The 14,218-nt window shown below is 40.0% G+C and overlaps 1 protein-coding gene across 2 annotated transcripts in view; it reads right to left on the minus strand.

Moving 5' to 3' along the window:
- LRCH2 (leucine rich repeats and calponin homology domain containing 2) overlaps window positions 1–14,218 on the minus strand; it is a 50,322-nt gene that overhangs the window by 35,560 nt on the left and 544 nt on the right. The window lies entirely within an intron of this gene.

Consider the following 14,218-nt stretch of genomic DNA (forward strand, 5'->3'; position numbering starts at 1 on the left):
GTTTTAAGAACTTTTGTTTTTCTGGCATGTGCAAAGGAAAAAGACTTTGTTACAGAAGCTCCCCCAGTTCTTATGTTAGCCCTAGAAATTTCTTACTAACAGAATCCTGTCTTTCCTCATCTCCTTTCATGATTCCAAGACTACAAATCATAAGACAGAAAATTTGAAAGCCAATGGTATAGCCATAAGTAAAGAAATGGATAAAGTTGTCTCTTTGATATATATACCAGCTGCATGATAAGAAGTGAGCCAACTGCATTTACGTGCATGTATCCACCATTTACTTTGTTTTCAGCAGTGATTTCAATTACAATCTGCAAACATTGAAGGAAAATAGAAGCAGAGAGCTCAACTGTGGACAGCTAAGCACAATTTGTGACTGAGCAGGCATACTACATTTGAGTTCATTGTATTACTTTAATCAGAAGGGAGTTCTTTCCAATATCGGTTATTACATAGTTTATGCACATAAGTGATACAAATTATATGATGAAATAAGAAAACACAAAAGTCAAAAAAACAAGAATAAGCATTGTTGTATTAATCAATCACCTAAGTACATTTATCAATAAGCATCACTGAGAGGCAGTTAGCCTTTTTCCATATTTCGTGAAAGCAAGAAGCTTATTTTTTACAAAACAGGAATGAGAATGCTTCCATTTCTAAGTCTGAGCAGACCTCTTCCAACATACACTACTGTGACGCTGCTAGTTTCTGTCGACTTTAACACAACCCATCGTCTTGCCGTTTCCACCATAACTATATATTTCTCCTAAACCGGACTTATGATACAGTTTATTCAGCAGCCTTTGCCATATCCCTGTTTTTGTTTTTTGTTTGCTTGTTTTAGACTTTTCTGAGATAGAGACCTGAAAATACTTCCAGTTTGCATACCTCACATACAGATGTCTGTATGCTAAAAAAGCCGTATTTCTGCATTATCTTTAGTCTTGCCAATTTATTTACCAAGAAGGATTAAATGCAGATGCTCAGAAATTTTATTAAAAAAAGAACCATTGATGAGCTAACATTAAACTCCAGTTATCCACATCTGAAAAATCACTCTTCATTTTAATACTCTGTACCAAGCTTTAAACTTTAAAGTGCTGCTAACAACTTACAGAAGTCCAAACAAAACAGTTTAGAAAATAAGCCTACTTGTATTACATTTTACTCCTTCCTTGTTTTAGTAATACTGCTTTGGGAAGTAAAAATGTAATGAAAACTGTGGATATGTACTAGTTGCATATTAATGAATGGAAGCTGCCAGTTTGTTGCGATATTTCAGTAGTGAATAACTTTACCATCTAAGAATATGATTTGTCTTCAATATTATCGCTAAGAATACCCTTATTTTCTGTCATGGTTTAATCTTTCAGGGAATCATGTAAGTACCATATAAATGATATAACCATTGTATGACAGAGAAAAATGGATCCATGAGAGCTCAGTAAATATTTAAAGGTTAGATTTCAACTTACTGACTTTAAACTGAAGTCTATAAGCCCAATATTATAATGACAAATGATGTATGTAAAAAGAAGAAAAAAAAAGTAATTTTGGAGCCTACTAAAACTCATGAGGCTTCCTGTCCAGTTTGTCGAGAAACTAAAAAAAGAAAATAAAAAAGATTTGGCTTTCATCATTAACCACAGAAACAGCACTTAGCCAGAACAAACAAATTGCATTGTTTAAGTGACAGTGCCTGCTTCAGGCAGGAAATGGAAATTAACAGAGACTTCTAAGATAATCCAGGAAAAGAGGTTTCCCAGAGAGACCACAGAATCCTTGGAGATGCTCAAAACTCAACCGGTGAAGGCCCCGGACAACCTGCTCTAACTGGACCTGCTTTGACCAAGAGGCTAACTAGATGACTCTGCAGATCTCCTCCAACCTATTTAATTATATGATTTTAAATGGTACAGTTTGGGTTTTTTAGGAGTATAATCAATCATACCACTATTTGGATACTTCTGATATCAGTTCATTGTGATGGTAAAGAGGAAAACGAAAGATGCATTTAAGAAGCCAAATGTACCTAAATATACATCTATCTTGTATAAAAGATCCTGATAGTTCTGCTAGCTATGAATTCAGATGTCAGTATTAATCAAACACAAACCTTCATATAACAAATAGGAGCTCAATGGAAGAAGAAGAAAAAAAAAGTTAAATTCAACTTCAGAGTATCCTGTGTCCAGTTTGTCAAAATGAAAGTGAACATACTACTGTAACTAAGTGCCTTGCTGCTACGTTATTATCTACAACAGGACAGAAAACAAGATGAAGCCAGAAAATGAAAGTTAGTTTTGGTGAGAGGCAGAGGGGGAGGGAGAGAGATTATTTGAGACCATTTTTCTCATGGGTGCAGATTGCAAGTTCTTTTCATAAGGTACCTAACACTTTCCATTAAAATTGAAATAACATTCCAAACAAGGTTTCAGAAACTACTAATTCATCCTAATTTTTCCAGGAACCTCAGAAGAAAGGAGCTCTTAAGCTTGCCAAGCTTATGTGAAAATGTATGCTCATGAGGATTCCCCTCAAACTCTACGCACTGTGCTTAGGGGTTCAGAGTTCAAATCTTAATGCTAATGCATGACTAGGGATGTTAAACTTAGAACATTTTGAAACTTTTCTTTGAAAAGGAAAAATGAAGCCTGACTAATTTAATATCTAATATCACAACTCTTTATATTTACTTAGTTTCCAAAATTAAGCATTGAATAATTAAAAGATGTCAGAATTTAGAGCGATTGTGCATACAGATGTGGACAGCAGCCACTTCAGCTGGAAGACAAAAAAGTAATATTTAAATTAATTTTTTTATCTAGTGCGTACACTCTGAAGTAAAACAGAAGCAGAGTCTGTTTTCATCTACTATCTTTGTGGTTGCTTCATATTTTAATTGACATAATAAAATGATATGGAATAGACAGAAGTTCAATATAAGTCCGTATTTATTATGGAACCACAGATAGCAGGATTTACACTCTGTAGCACTGTCTACAAAATGGGAAGTAATAACATAACAGAAAACTTTCTTTTTCTTTAAACAGTAGACACAGGCACTACTCATGTTACGAAGTTAAGTCTGAGTATTTAGCACTGAGGTTTGTTGTTTTATATTCAGAAAAGTTAGGTCATTAGTACAGAATATGATTTTATATATACACATATTTAATGACAACTTGAAGGAGATCATCCTCCAACTGATTCCAAATGATTTTTTTTAAATGCAAGTGGAATTGCCATAATTAAAATTTAAATTACAAATCACCTGGAATACTAATAGTAAAAATTATAACTAGACAACCTCCCTCAAAGGAGTGAAACTTTCAAAAGACTATAAGCCTTTCTAACCTGAGCACGGAGTCAGTTTGTGGAAAAAGCTAACCACTTAAAGTTTCTTTATAAGCAAGAGACCATTTAAGAAATAAGCTTTTTAATGCTTCTGTTCAGAAGGACCTACTATAGGAACTATATTAATCCACTGGTTAGAATTTTCATATGTACTTAAGTAAACTTAAATTATGTTGCTTGAACTTCATCTTCACTTCATGATTAATATTGCAGTTGCTTATGCTTTTAAAAAACTGAATTCAAAGTATTAAAACATGCTTCGCATTTTCAGCAGTTACGTGCATAGCTAGTTCTACTTCTGTGTTTCCAGCCTTGCTTTCTATTCATCTTAGACACAGTTCTGTGAGAATTTCACTTTCACACACTTCTCTACCTTTAATAGGTTGAATTTAATTACTAACTCAGAAGTATGCTGAAGTTTCAAAGCTGAGCTTTATGCAACTGTATTATTCAACTCTTCCTTCTTTGAAAATGGCAACTCAAGTCAAAGGCCCAAAACAATGCTAGGAACAGAGAACAGAAAATTATTTCATTGCATACCCACAGCTTAAACACTGCATGCAGTTCCAATCACACCATCTTAAAAAAGAGACTGTGCAACATATACACAGAGTATCATAAGTGCACAAATGAAAGTTTTTTCAGTGTAAGAAGAGATTATATAGAATAGGTTTCATGAGCCTGGAAGAGACGCACAGAATCAATTTCAATTATTTTCAGTAAAAATATGGGGCCTCAAACAAAGTTATCAGGTAAGAGGAAAAGATTATTAGCTTTTCATAGGGAATACGGGGCCAGATAGACCTTTGGTCTTAACACAGTTATGTTCAATTTATAAATTAGAAACATATTTTTTCAGACAAATAAAATGATCAGATACCGCACACACATTGGGATTGGTACCTGTTAAGCCAGGGAAGAAAGGCCAGTATTCTACAGCTGGGACGTGCGGATTTTGTAATAAGGTAGGAGAAGAGGGTAGCAAAGGGAAAAAGAAACTTTCACAATTCAAATGACAGTAGTTTGACAGTAAGGGAAATAGAAATTTTTGAAACTGAAAGGAAAAAGAGCACTGGTACAGTTTCAGCTTTTATTTAGTCATCAAATAGCGAGATGCATAGCTGAGACACTCAGGACTTCTGTGCATATTCCGAAAACGTATAAAAAGCATGTGTTTCCCTGCCACCGATACGACCAGTATTTAATAGCTAGAGAGAAATGAAAAACCTTACAGGAAAATGAATTACTTTGGTCAGCATTTGGTGCATGCTCAGTCATTTAATCACTCCTCCAACACATGCATCGTCTCCTAATATGCTACTAAGTGAAACACTGGATATTGGATCATTGTTATGGGAGTGACTGTTCTCCTAGTAATACAATATCAAGGAATTTTAGTACAGGGCTGTTTCACATTAGATATTAGCAATTTTTTCATATTGCTTCTCAGTTTCATACTCTTCTGCTTGTATTTCTTCTCTGAGCCATTTAAAAGAACAAAAGAAAGGGAAAAAAAACACCACTGCCAAGACTGTGGGTGGTTACAAGCTCCTTTTTTCTACTGGGTGTTTGACAGAGCACAAAATAGATTCTATTTTTGTGAAAAAGATATTACCAAAAGATCTAAAGTGGTGTTTGGGTTCCAAATTCATTAATTCAGGATTTTGGAAATACCTGCTTAATGGTTATTCATGTCACTAATTTTAGTTACATGATCTGAGCACTGAATGTGACAAAGGAGAAACTGCACATGACCATGCAATTGAAGATTCTCATAAAGCACAGGCAAGCTGCACAGGCAACCAGAAACTGTATTTCACACCTTCCAAGTTCTTGACTCTACAAACTAAACAGCGCTACTAAACAAAAAAAATCCTCTTCAAAATTATACTTTTATCACATTAGGGACTTGAACAAGCAACCTCTAGGTTTGAAGCATGGCTCTTCCACATAAAGTACATATTTCCGTAACTGGAACAGATCAACAGCTGTCTCTGACAGATTTGGAGGGACTGGGACCCAGCACATTGGCTTTAAAGCCAGGTAGCCTTGAGGAACCAAGCCGCTATTCTGCCCCATTCCTAGCAGTCTCCTAGCAGACAGTGGACGTGTCTACATTAGCCATTCAAGCAATTCTGGTTTTGGATTTAAGGCATCTCCACTTGCCTCATGTCGGTTTGGGTATATGTGGTTTTTACTGACATTTTCACTCATCAAAAACTAAACTAGAAGCTCTGATTCAAATCTTGGAGCAACTGGGGGGCATGCAGGTGCTGACCTGCTGCGCACCAAAGCAGTGATGAAACCAACAAACGAATTCAGTGAATTCATCACCACGTTACCCCGTTAGAAGGGTCCAGGCTTTCCCAGTATACAATAGCATCCTGCTCCAACTTTTGAATATGTATGTTCAGTCATTTTAGCATGGCACAACAAAAACAAAAGCACAAGAACACACGAAGAGGAGAGGATCATTTAAAATAATTACATACGCACCAACTGACTATATAGTTGAAGGGACATTACTCCATGCCAAGGATTAGCTTCCCCTTCACTTCTAAAGGCTTCCTGCAATTTTTTATAATAACCTTTCAATAAAGCCCCAGGAATCTTTTGTAATTTGAAATGCTAGGCAACAACTCCCACACGGAGGCTATCCGCTTCCCTAAACTAAATGGCATTTTAGTATTCTGTCTAGCCTACAATTCTTAAAGCAGCTTAACATTAGAAAGAGTGAAATCTGTTTTCATGACAGTTCAGCAAGAATTTTTATTAAGCTTGTGTATTATAACTCAGGGCATCTCCTACTTAAACTGACAATATTACTTATTGGTTGCTCACAAGCATTCAAAGACTTAATTCTGTCAATTTTTTTTAATTTTGAAATTTCAAATTTCCACTTCAAATTTTCCCATTACTTTTCTATGAAAAAGTTAAAATAATCATCAATCCACTCCTAAATGATGCAAAGTCTCAGTTTATTAAGCATTACTAGAATGCATGCAAAACCCCAGAAAAAGCTTATGTTAGTCTCTGTATGCTTGGATATACACATTCACAGTCTTTGCCCCGAAGAGTTTACCATCTAGAGACATGAGGCAGAGGAAAAGGGCTACAACAGTGCAACTGTAACCAACGTTTACTATATGACTTATAAGTAACTTCATCCTCAAAAAAGGTATAACTGGATAAACTAAATAGAAATATTTAAAAAGAAAACGAGAATGCTTCAAGACAAAGGACACTGGAAAACAAGGTGAGTGTAGAATAAAGCAGGAAGAAAAAGCTCTGTAGAAAATGGGTAAACAGTTCATAGGTACAGAGTAAAAGGGGGCTAATCATAACTACAACATTCTCTTGAGATATGAAGGCCGCTGCTGTAGCGACTTCAGCACCTGTTCTTATTTGTTGGTGCCTCCTGCTGACACTGTCCTATGATTCCAACTCATGCCAGACCTCATGGCAGCATTTAAGAATGGTTGCAGCTACTTTTGTTAGTTTAAAAGTAAATATATAATATCTCTCATTACTACGTGTAATGAGTTGAAGTGAATCCTTACATAAACGTTTTAGTTCTATGCGAGCCTTTCATGTACGGTCTTGTCCACCCCATATTAATTCTACCTATTAACACAATAAAGCGATAAAGGGACAAATTGAAGTAGATGTTTGTTTTAATACACAGATGGCCAGGGATCCTCATGTTCTGCAGTTACATCTGCTGGTCAGCAGGCTATGGATAAACCTGAGATGCGGGGTTCCTTCAAGCCTAGTTCCACAAAAATCTTTGTTGAGAAATCATACCTCACCACTCAAACTGCACCTTTCAAGCACTTCAGATCACATTAGTGATAATCACACCTGCCCAAGCAAAAAACTATTTTAGTTCTGTAACAGAGAATAAGGCTTTTTTCTCCAAAGTGCTACAATCTTTTCTAGATCTGTCAGAAATCACTAGTCTTTTTCTGGTTAACAGTAGTACTGGTAGTTAATGTAAACCAGAACTTAAAGCTATGCATCTAGTAACCTGGCAGTAGCAGGCAACGAACTCTTATAATCCCAGGTCAGCTGAAAGAATAGTGAGAACAAACTGTAAGACAGCCAAAGAAAAGCAGGGAATTTAGAAGTCTCTTCACACTGCCATGTAGAATATTTAACACAAATATAAATTATTCATTATTTTTCCATCTTCTGGGGAATTCTAGCCTCCAGGCAGTCTGGTTCAGTTACCTTTTGGCTAAGAACATGTTTTAGCTGTAAGTGCCAGTCTTGCCAATAAAATGAACTTATACTTTTGAACCAGCTCTGAAAAAATTTCACAAATCATGTGACAAGATATTTGTCACAAGTGAAAAATCAGAAAAGCAAAGGTTAGTCCATTTTTGTTATAGCACAGGATTTAGCAATATATTTCATAGCCTAAACACGTTTCCCCTCCTCAAATAATAAGCAACAAAGCAGAAGGGAAGGAAAGAGAGAGATAGAAGATTCAGGAACTTCTGTTCTCTCTGGGAAGCACAATTGTATGGAAACCTAACTGCTGTGCAATCAAGAGTTGAGAGTTGCCATCACCACAAGTGAAATTGCATGACAAATAAGATTGGGAATTATATTCATACAACCTAATGCTGTATGAAAATTCCTATGTTCTTCTCTGTAACTTTCTACTAAACACATTTGTGTATATACATTCTGATTTGGATTAATAGGCAAGGAACAGGCACAATGCGGTATTTGTTTCAGATTTCCAAGAGGTTTGTTTAAAACATTGAGAACATACAGAGACTTTTCTTAAATAAAACCTATGTTTCAAAAATTTAGTACAATTCTGGAATGTCATTCTAACTGGATACTTCACTTGGAAAATAAAAGTTTGAAGTGGGACAAAAAGACAATGATGAGAGAAGCTTTGGTTTAAGTCACTAGTATACATGTAGGTTAGAAATTCAGCAGGCTACAGAAAGCTAGCTGAAGGTTTATATTCAGTCCCTAAGGATAAAGCAAATATACTACTCCCCAACAGAATTAAAGCTGGCAACATTACTGGCCTTCAACAAGAAAGGCTCAGACAATCACAGAATCGCCGAGGTTGGAAGGGACCTCTGCAGATCATCTAGTCCAACCCCCCTGCTCAAGCAGGGTCACCTAGAGCACATTGCACAGGATTGCATCCAGGCGGGTTTTGAATATCTCCAGAGAAGGAGACTCCACAACCTCTCTGGGCAACCTGTTCCAGCGCACTGTCACCCTCACAGTGAAAAAGTATTTCCCCATGTTCAGATGGAATTGTCTGTGTTTCAGTTTGTGCCCGTTGCCTCGTGTCCTGTCGCTCGGCACCACTGAAAAGAGTCTGGTCCCATCCTCTCGACACCCTCCCTTCAGATACTTGTACACGTTGATAAGATCTCCTCTCAGCCTTCTCTTCTCCAGGCTAAACAGGCCCAGCTCTCTCAGCCTTTCCTCATAAGAGAGATGCTCCAGTCCCCTAATCATCTTTGTGGCCCTTCGCTGGACTTGCTCCAGCAGTGCCACATCCCTCTTGTACTGGGGAGCCCAGAACTGGACGCAGGACTCCAGATGTGGCCTCACCAGGGCTGAGTAGAGGGCGAGGATCACCTCCCTCGACCTGCTGGCAACACTCTTCCTGATGCACCCCAGGATACCATTGGCCTTCTTGGCCACAAGGGCACATTGCTGCCTCATGGCAAACTTGGTGTCCACCAGCACTCCCACGTCCTTCTCAGCAGAGCTGCTTTCCAGCAGGTCAACCCCCAACCTGTACTGGTGACTGGGGTTATTCCTCCCCAGGTGCAGGACCCTGCACTTCCCTTTGTTGAACTTCATGAGGTTCCTCTCCGCCCACCTCTCCAGCCTGTCCAGGTCTCTCTGAATGGCAGCACAGCCCTCTGGTATATCGGCCACTCCTCCCAGTTTTGTATCGTCAGCAAACTTGCTGAGGGTGCACTCTGTCCCTTCATCCAGGTCATTGATGAAGAAGTTGAACAATGTATCTGATAATTCATTTTCCCTTATCCCAAACATTGCACAGGCTAACGAACCACTGTGAGGAATTTTCACAACTGCTTGCTTATAAACTGAGTCATTTCCAGATTTTGCATCTGATGCATTTCTGAACACAAACACACCCCAAAAGCCCTGTCTAATCTGAATTTCTGTTTTTGTTCAAATCTGAAGTTGCTACCAACAAGAAACACATGTTTTTCAACAGGTTTGATTTCTAGAATGTAATCTAGATTTATGTCATACATCATATGCTGAAAGTTGAGTTTACTGTTGCTGTTCAGTCAATTACTTGTCATCCCTTCAATCAAAATTGCTATCATCAACAAAAATAACTAACCATACAAGAAAATACAACTGGTTTAGAAGTGTATGTTCTATATCCAGCAGAACAACAGTACAAATTAACATTTTCAGTTTTGTTGTTTTTTAACCTGTAATCACATGAATGACTACATACCTAAGAAGGGCCAGAAACATGATGTAAAAAAATCAATGAAGTCATGTAAGTAACGCTAGACAGTGGTATCTTAGACCACAATCATATTTCTCCCCCAGCAGACACATCCAGGAATCTCAATGTGGGAATTCTGCCTGTGGGGCTGAGACTGTTATTAGCTGTGACAGGATGGCTCATTCCGGAGTCATATGGGGAATACACTGGTGTTACTCCTGAGCTATATAAAAAGGTAGCAGGTGGTGAGAAAGGAGAAATTCCAAAGCTAATATATTTATAGGCAATTCTTCACCTACTTGCAATTGCTTGTAGGTTCCTCCGGAATTAAAAATCGGGAATTAAGTTTGCTGTGACAAATCATAAGCAAGCGAGCCTGATGACCCCTCTGTATATATCCTGAGTAAAGAAATTGTTTCTTGAGCTGTCAGTTTAATACCAACTAAGCCCATTCATATGTACTAAACTCACATTTCAAAGAGTCCTCATGAAAGAGGGGGGAAATTGCTAAAAGCATAAGTTGACTTGGGTCAGCAAGGCAGTAAAGCACAGGTACCTACCTAAAAAAACTGGAAAACACAACTCTTAGCTAAATACAGAGAGATTATATCGATATACTATACTCATTTACTTAATTGCCATGGGGATTAATGTTGCCCACAGGGTGAGAAGCAAAATTACACACATTAATAAAATGAATGGAATATTCATATAACTCTTGATACATCTCAATACACCTCTTAATATTTCATGACCTATGAATTTTTTTCAGAAGTCACTTAACAACAGCAGAGGACTTGTCTGAACAGCCAGATGACAAATTTAGGGAAGAAGAAAATCAAGTCTCCCCCTGTCCCCCCACCAAGAAACTGCAATTAAAATTCACATTTGACAAAAGATATGAGAAACATAAGGTCAGAGTTAAACAGAAATATACTGCAGCTCAGCAAATAAGTTTTGTCATATAAATTTAAGATGGCCAAAATGTGTTATTTATGTGTACTATTTGCAAATTATGTACTGGCAAGCCATTGTATAAGTCAGATATAAAATGTGGCCAGACAAAAAAAAGAGAAAAAAAAAAAGCCCAAAACAGAACTACCCAGATCTGCAGTAGTTCTACTTCAGTAACAGAAGTCATTTTTAGGATGCATTTTATTGACGGTAAGACAGAATATTCTGGTTTTACAGTGACACTGTAGAACCTAATGCATAAAGGTTTGTGATACAGAAAAGAAATTTTTTACATTCTGATATGTTTGGGGGGTTTTTAAATGCTTGTTTCAGGTACCGCAGATCTGAATTTCAGAGAATCACTAACTTAAGAACAGCATATCTAAAAATGAAACACAGCAAATATTTTTGACCCAAGCTCTGCCCCCCCCGACATGCCTCAGCCTACATCTCTGACAGAGACTCTTATCTTGTCTTATTCAGGGGTATGCTGCAATGCTGAACAGCAGTAACTGATACAAAATGTCTTTTAAAAAAATATGATGATTGCCTCTGAAGCAGCAGAGGATTCTAGATCAAGCTCTGTACCATACTGATACTTGGTAAAGAAAATCATTGATTCTTCAGCAGGATACCATTTACCCGTTCATCAAAAACAATCTACAGATGAAGTCAAAATAAAGACTACAAAGCTAGTGTTTACAAGAAAGTTTTAGAAAGACATCTAAAATTCGTATTTCACAGGATTAATTCTTAAATCAGTGCTACATTAAATCAGCATTGTTATGTGAATAATCTACCTGCATTCACCTACATCAACTATTTAAATAAGTGCTTTCAGAGCAACAAGCAATATGGCTATTTTTGTCAGAGACTGTCTTTAAACATTTTCACACAGCATCTTTCATGCTGAAGACTCAATCCTGATGGTGGTGACTGGGCTCTACTACATTATAAAAGATAAAGATAATATCACTGCAGACACCTCTTACTGAAATATGTTAAAATTCAAAACAAAACAAAAAAACAAATTAAACCCAAAATGCAAAATACAGACACAAAATATGGATCCTTGATGAACTTGCTTCAAGATGACAGAAAAGGTCTTTTTAATAATGGATTCCCTATATAAAATGTTTCATTTTTAATGCTTTAGTTATTGAATATTGATACATAGAAACTGTCTACTATGTTGTTGAAAATATTTTTATGCTGTTGAAAAGATTTTTATGATATTACAAGGAAACAGAGCTATTATTTAATGAACTCCCTTTTTAATTTAATCTGGTGCTCCCATTATAAAATAATTAACACACTTTTACCCATCCACATTCTGCATCACACATGCAGAGGCATCACGTGTGTCAGGAAGAATAGGCTAATAACCTACAAATCATTAGCAGGCTTGGTACTGGATACTGGAAATTGGATTTTAAAATCAGTCCTTCACAAATTCTACACCCTACCATATCACAGAAGAATCAGTATATCATTATTTAACCCTCTGCACAAAATACAGCCCACAAAGAGCAACAGAATGAATATTTGATGGAACCAGGAGTACAGGATTGTCAGAGATGGATAAGGTACCACAATAGGCAGCCTCATATTCAGTACAATAAGCCAGCTATTCATAACCCATTTTTTTAAAAAAATACCCCAAACAAAAACACCTCCTGGAGTTAATTCACTCAAAAAACATTTTGGAAAACCACCACTACTTCTCAAAAAAAGATGCTAGATCTCTAATTAATATTTTGTTCTAGCACATTACTCAAAATGACCCATTTTCAGCAACTACTCCAGTAGCAAACAAATCCAGAAGTACAACATAGATGAGCCAAAACATAGCAAAACCCCTATGAAAAACATAGCTTTGTTTTCCTACAGACTATACAGAAAAATGCCTCCAAGTTTACTTCAGCTAAAAGCCTGGGTAAATCCAGGCTCCCATGGATGATATCTGTAGTATTTACCAAGACGGTGAATACATTAAGCTCTGACACACACGCTGCTAGATGCGCGCACACCCCTCTCCCCGCACTTGTAACCATTTTCTTGATGGACTGGGAGGAAGGACCAACTGGAATATCGCAGGTAACAAAGCCAGGCCGCAGGGGATCAGACACCCTTGATGGTACAGACCAACCGCAGCACGGAGCTCTCATATCTCAGACAGCGAGCTAACTCGCTCCCCTCGCCTTGCACATGCTCCTCCCGGCATCGCGCGCATCCACAGGCGGCGCGAGCCCTCATCCTCGCTGCGTGGGCAGGCGGACACGCCACGTACAACCCCACGGACGTGCCCCCCGCTGCACACAGCACACGCAGCCCCTCCGTGCACACGCAGGACCCTCGGCCCGTACTGCACACGCAGACGGCCCGGCTCCCCCCCGCAGCACAGGCGCGCTCACGCGGAGCACAAGCGCCCCTCCCCACTGCACACACACACACACACGCACACACACACGCACACACACCCAGCGCACAATAACCCTCCCACCTACAACCCTTTCTCTGCACACGCACATGCAATATTAAGCGGGAGCCCCTCTCCCCGCAGGGCCCTGCCTTGGCGTGCACCCACCGCGGCGGCGCTCCTTCATCACGCAGGCGGGCGCGGCGGGGGGACCCTCTCCCCCGGCGCCCCCACCTCCTCCGTGCAGCGGGAGCACCCTGCCTTTGCGCTCGCACACAGTGGGACCCCCTCACTGCACACCCCGCTGTTGCACACCCACGGAGCGGGAACGTGCTCCCTTCCCTGCACACACACACTCCAGACACGACCCCCCCGCTGCATGCAGGGGAGCGCCCCACCTCTGCACAGCCCACATCCCCCAGGCCCCCCACCCCACTGCAGGCAGTAGGAGCCCCCTAACTGTGCAGCCTCCCACTGCTCGCAAGCCTGGGGCCGACCCACTACCCCCACTGTCCTCACACAGCAGAAACCCCAGAGACCCCCCCACTGCATCTCCCCATTGGCACCCCAGAGACCCCCACACCGCATCTCCCCACTGCCACCCCAGAGACCCCCACACTGCAACCCCCCCTGCCACCCCAGAGACCCCCCCACCGCATCTCCCCCCTGCCACCCCAGAGACCCCCACACCGCATCTCCCCACTGCCACCCCAGAGACCCCCCACACCGCATCTCCCCACTGCCACCCCAGAGACCCCCCACACCGCATCTCCCCACTGCCACCCCAGAGACCCCCCCACCGCATCTCCCCCCTGCCACCCCAGAGACCCCCACACTGCAACCCCCCCACTGCCACCCCAGAGACCCCCACACCGCATCTCCCCACTGCCACCCCAGAGACCCCCCACACCACATCTCCCCACTGCCACCCCAGAGACCCCCCACACTGCATCTCCCCACTGCCACCCCAGAGACCCCCCACACTGCATCCCCCCCACTGCATCCCC

The sequence above is a fragment of the Apteryx mantelli genome, chromosome 13, assembly GCF_036417845.1.
Source record: "Apteryx mantelli isolate bAptMan1 chromosome 13, bAptMan1.hap1, whole genome shotgun sequence".
Taxonomy (NCBI): domain Eukaryota; kingdom Metazoa; phylum Chordata; class Aves; order Apterygiformes; family Apterygidae; genus Apteryx; species Apteryx mantelli.